Here is a 6,205-nt window from a genome sequence, read left to right as displayed (position 1 = left end):
CGCCGGTGTCGGAGTAGAGGCGCATGGGGTCGACGACGATGGCGGGTGACGCAAACCGGATCACATAGACCGGAAAACCAAAAAATAGACGCCGATCAAAGCGACCGGTGAGAGAGAGAAAATCCAGATCAAAGGATCGGGAAAAAGATTCTCTAGGGCAGCCGGTCGACACGACCGGCGGACGAACCTTAGGTACGGGCGGCGCAGCCCCCGGCGACGGTCATAGAGACCGACCATCCCAGGGACGACGCGCGGGTGCGAAAGCAGCAGTGGTTAGGGTTTAGAATCCGAAAACTGATACCATGTTAGAAGGGAGAGAGGGATTGGTGGAATAGGAGAACGTATCCTGTGCACCGGCTGGATTGGTGCTACGGATGTGACGGTCGAATCTGGGCCACTGGATGGAGAACAGACGGGCTGGATGTTAGTACAAGGTGGCAGTTGGTACATTTCACACAATGGACCTTGCGAAGTTATTCAACTGCTCAAAGCAATCCTGCCAATATCCATCGCCTTCTTCCTTTGCTCTGCTCCATTCTGTACCTGTACACCGGCGATTTGCAAGCTAGGGTTAGCAATTTGCTCCGTCGCCTCTCTCCCCTCCCTCCCCTCCTCGACCTCTTCTTCCCCGTGTCCTTTACCTAGTTCCAGCATCATACAAGTGCCAACGCCCCTCCTCTCCCGTGTAACGGCTGCGCCGCCGGCGAGCGCGTACATGTAGCGCCGCCGTGCTTTAGGTACGGGCAACGTGGACGCAACCATCGCAAAGAAGACGGCCACCTTCTGCAGCTTAAAGTATCAAGGTATGATCTCCTATTCGATTATCCAAAGTATTACGTTTCTTCCCATCTGTCAGTTCCCCCCAACTGCACCATTGGGCTAGAAATCAGGCAAAGAGTAAACAGTATCCATATCTCCTGCAGGCTATAAATTAAGATTTGTGCATGAATGTAATGACTGTATGTGAAAAATGGTTACGAGCGAGTTAACGTACATGCCTGGAGTAAATTATATTTTGTTGTGTGTTCTTTTGATTCACTTTATTGATCTTAAATCGAAACTGCACTTTGATGTCCAGTTGAACTTTCTGGAATCATTACAAGTTCTTATTCATATTCTTTTACTTTATGTTGTCCACTTTCTAACAATGCGTTAAAATTCCCTAAAAAAATAATGCTCTAAAATCAACAATAATGATCTAGTGTACATGCCTGGCGTCATCTCACCAATTGTTGATATATGTAACTATAATAGGATGATTCTGAATAAGTATGTAAGTTAGTTAGAGGCTCCTGTGTCAGTGCTAATGATGTCCTGGAACACATGTAGAAAGGAACCCTGCTGCGATTTCACATCTTCGCTCAGTCGATCTTCAAGCGCTTCTGCTTGGCGACATTTATTTGGCTGTTGATTTAGCTTGTACTCTGGCCAACCAGTGGCTATCGCTATTTTTGTTCAACTGTTTCTGAACTAAGTCCGATGCTTGCTCCTGTGCTTGCATCTGAGAAATCACACATTCAGGTTTCATTCTAATAAAATGAAAGCAAGGGGTGTGCCTCTTTTTTGTAATGGCAGCAAGCAAGAATTTTTTTTGTAATCAATATTCACCTACGATTTTAGGACTAAGAGCCATGATCTGGTACACAAATCTTAAGCAGTATCATTGAAATGGTCTTTACATAAAGTTTATTCTTATCCAACCAGATAATTTTGTTGACCTTTCATCTTGGATATGCTTCTTAAAATACATGATGTTCCTATTTTTTTTCAGGTATTGTCTGCATGTTCATCTGCAAGCTCATCTCTAGAGAAAACAAAAAGTTTGTTGTGCGGGCTAGTTGTAGATGCATCCACTTTGTCTCTTTCAGCCAGCCAAGATATCTCTGTTAGATGACGATGGGAGCTTGATGGTGCTCAAGCTATTGCTTAAGTCAGGATATATTGGCATCTGAAATGAAGTGTATCTCTTGTAGTAAAGTGACTGCTAATAGAGCACAGCGGGCCTTCTGTGAATTAATAAACTACAACTAGTAATGCAATTCTGCCAGCACTCACAACTTTGACAGCCAATGCAGTCTATTGGACTGAGCAGATGAGATCCATGGATGATGGAGCCGCTCGCGAAGAGCCTCTCGAAAAACGATCCTGGCACTACACCAGTCACAATGACAGGCTCGTTGCTGTGGCGCAACGCGGCCAGGCTCTTAACCACCATGTTGAAGTCGTTGCGATGGAGAACATTGAGGAGTATAGAGACTTGTAGATGTGGCTGCTTCAGGAGCTGATGAAAGTGGCTGTGGATGGCATCGACGGCGGTGGACACCAGTGCAAGAGCGTTGGCCCCAACGGAGCACCCCAAGCCCGCAATCACAATGCTTCTAGGCCTTCTGCCAGCTATCTCCTTGTGAAATACTCCCTCCGTTTGGAATTACTTGTCGTAGAAATGGATGTATCTAGATGTATTTTAGTTCTAGATACATCCATTTCCAAGACAAGTAATTCCGAACAGAGGGAGTATATTACATCATATATATGCACACAGTGTTTGAATCCGACTTTGTTTACAACAGTGGCGTGCAGAAATTTAAATATGATACTGTCAAATTTTCAGGATTTTCTACAGTGTGTGTCCTGATTTGATTAATCTTCTGTGAGCCACAATTGTAGCCTGGATGAAAATACTTTAGTACATCTTGAAGCCTTGGATATAAGGAAAAAAAGTACTTACACAAAACGGAAGACTGCTAGTTCGTGTTGGCGTGTGGTAGCTATTTCCATCATTTTCTACCTGCTGGATCGAGCCCTAGTAATTTCAGAAAAAACAATCAAGTGACAGAAACGGTGTGAAGTACGATCTGTGACCAATACAACAAATAAATTACCATAGTGAAGCTGTTCGCTCATCTTCAACTCCCATTGTCGAAGTTGACCCAATGCTTAGACGAACTGGGCTGGGGAAGTGGTTTGGCTCGATTTACCAAAACTTATCAGGTTGTTTTGAAAATGTACCTGCAGGTTCCCTCCCTGTTGATATCCCGTCCCTTACTTCTGCATCCAATGGCTCAGATCCATGCGGAGCACCTGGTGCACCAGTTCAATCGGTGCATAGGATACGTTCTCGGTGCAATAGTTGTTCGTTGTATTGCTTGAGCCTCATGGGCATATATGTAGAAGTACATGATCTACTTGGAGTACAAGGCAAGCCAGAATATTTCCTAGTCTAACATATATTTCCTAATACAATCACGTTACTCAACATCTACCAAGTCTCGTTTCACTCGAGTTGATTGAATGGCAACGAGGAAGGGCCCCATTGCTTGGAAGCTTGCCGTGGTTAGCAAGAGCCGTTGTTGAACTTGGCGATGCTGCTGCTGATTTGATGCTCTAAAGATCGATTCGATGATTGTGGTGCTTATATCTGCCATGGTTGTCGTTATTATTATCTGCCTTTTAAAAAATGGGGATCCTGAATATGGGCCTGGTTATGACCGCAACGACAGCATCTTTCTCAAAGGTTTGTCAGAAGCTACGGAGTTGGAGTTGTCAGCTGAATCTGACATGGTATGCTTGCAACTATTTCTCTCAATTCCTATAATATACTATTTTTGTTTCATTACTCTCGTGCAGCAACCATGTCAATGATTAGAAATCACAGTTACATTCCATATGACATACTACACACATCAGCAGATTGCACTTTGTACTTCAAAGGTCAAGATGATCCTAATTTGATCCGGTTCTTTGGCACTTCCCCTAGATTGTTTTGAACAGAGACTTGAAGTGATGCCCTACATTTACGAAGTTAAAGACTTTGTTACTCAATGACTGGTGTTTGGCTGCTGACCACAATGCATTGATTTATTTTCTCCAGCACTCACCAGTGTTGGAGAAGCTTACTCTTCAACTTTCTAAGGTATATATTCTTGAGATGGATAGCTGGGTGTTATTAAAGTGGCCATCTATAATTATCTGATTTGTTCTATTTTTTTATATGCTAGGCACGTCCAAATGTGATGAAAACGAAAGGAATATACAAACCATTGGGACAGTCAGTTTCATCCAACTGTCTTAAACTTGTTGAAATCAAATGTGCAGAAATCGATAGCTGTGTTTACGGAATTTTGAAGACACTGACTACCTATGGAGTAAGCCTTGAGAAAATTAATATCACTAGCAGAATTTCTGGATCTGGATGTGAGTTACTGTTGGCACTCTTCATGCTACTAGTTCTTCCATTTGTTGATATGTTTATGCATTATAAATGAAGGGAAGAATATCTCAAACTAAATAGAAGAATGTAATCGTTAAATAATTGCATGTTTGTGGAGAAAGAATGTACTGCAGTTTTCTAGCTGACTTTCATTGATTGTCCTATCAGTTTGGCTTTTGGATTGAACTACGATGTATGCACAAATTATTTAGTAACAGTTATGTTTTAAGCAATTCCAAGTTGATCATGTATCGGAATTATATAGCGGTTGCAATTTATTACATACTGCAAATGAAGGTCCCCAATACTCTTGGTCGATAGTAGCCATCTGGATCATATACAAACTAGCATGTGACTATCTTGCTCTTGTTATAAGCAATTCCCTTGTGGATGTTGCATATTCTTTTGTCCCTTTTTTTAGCTGACATCTCATAACAAATAATATACCAAAGTTTTGTCAATTTTAAACTCCATATTGTTGCCCTCTGTAAATGTTTGTGGATTCTGTTACTTGCAATGTTATATGCCATATAACCAGAAAAGAATCCAAAATATTTATCATCTTATTTTGGTAAATTTAGCCACACCTCACAATATTTGGATATAAAGAAGTGTGTTACAAGTGAGGCTCTTGCTAAAATAAAATATACAGATTTCTATATAACTTACCAAGTGTTGAACCCATTTGGCTATATTTCTGTATTGATTCTATGTTTCTCTTAACTTGGCAGGTTTCAGTTTTGTTTGCACTGGTTTGAAATTAGAGGTACGAAGATCTCAACTGTTCTCAGATTTAGGTCTCTTTTTTTTTCTCCAGAGATGCATGGAGCATGACTGAGGCTGTAATTCACCTTGTGGTTATTCAACTTATCATACTATATTGCCCTGCAAAGAAGAAGAAGACGAAACTATCATATTGTATTTTTCTAACAAGTGACTCTTTGTCTGCGCTTGCACTTTTTTAATGGCTTGATTAAGTTAGATTAACTATTAAATCTTCTACGACATCTTATAATCTCTGTTGTAGATGTTCACGCTTTCTGCTTCTTGCATTGACACAATAAGTGCATATATGATTAAAGGAAAAGATAGAAAATTATACATGTTGGTTGACTTTTAGATTTACAGTAGTTGAAAATTAATACTCCCTCCGTCCCAAAATTCTTGTCTTACTTTTGTCTAAATACGGATGTATCAAGTGATGTTTTAGCATTAGGTACATCCGTATCTAGACAAAACTAAGACAAGAATTTTGGGACGGAGGGAGTATATCGTTATTCCTAGATCCAACGATGAAAAGAGGGGGGAAATTGAAATACGCCAGTACAAGACTCTCCTCCTTCCTCAACCGCAAACCTAAGTGCCCTCTCTTTTGCAATTATGCTACAATGTGGCAGCATAAATTTTCATTCTGTCGATCTAGTTACACAATGCGAATAATACAATGGAAAGGTCAGGTCGCCTGATGCGCTGAAAATAAGCAGCATTCCTGCCCACCGTGTTCTTAATGGTTTTCTGGAATGAACTCGACAAGCTACTCCCTCCGTCCGGAAATACTCCCTCCGTCCCAAAATTATTGTCTTAGATTTGTCTAAATACGGATATATAGTATCAGGTACATTCGTATCTAGACAAATCTAAGACAAGAATTTTGGGACGGAGGGAGTACTTGTCATCAAAATGGGTAAAAGGGAATGTATCTATATGTATTTTAATTCTAGATATATCTTTTTTTATTAATTTGATGACAAGTATTTTGGGATGGAGGGAGTACCAAACAGCTGTTGAATATCACACGGTACGATTCCCATTCCAAAAGCACAACCACAAACTGACCAAACGCATGTAGCAACCAGCGAGTCGACAAATCACGCACAGGTGATTGTCAGATTCAGCAGCACTACAGAACTCACAGGCATTGCTACCTTTCGATCCATTTTAAGCTTATTATCCAACTCACCATTCCCCAAAACAGGCCAAAGGAACACATTACCG

General features: G+C 41.0%; 1 long non-coding RNA gene across 1 annotated transcript; it reads left to right on the top strand.

Annotated features, from left to right (window-relative positions):
• The first annotated feature begins 412 nt into the window (after nt 1-412).
• Nucleotides 413-2,618, top strand: LOC123095173 (uncharacterized). Its single transcript, XR_006446113.1, has 2 exons — nt 413-803; nt 1,772-2,618. It is a non-coding gene; the product is annotated as an uncharacterized lncRNA (long non-coding RNA).
• Nucleotides 2,619-6,205: the final 3,587 nt, after the last annotated feature.

This window comes from Triticum aestivum, chromosome 4B (genome assembly GCF_018294505.1).
Source record: "Triticum aestivum cultivar Chinese Spring chromosome 4B, IWGSC CS RefSeq v2.1, whole genome shotgun sequence".
Taxonomy (NCBI): Eukaryota; Viridiplantae; Streptophyta; class Magnoliopsida; order Poales; family Poaceae; genus Triticum; species Triticum aestivum.
Note: the sequence above shows the minus strand (reverse complement) of the source record. Positions and strands in the feature narration are given on the sequence as shown.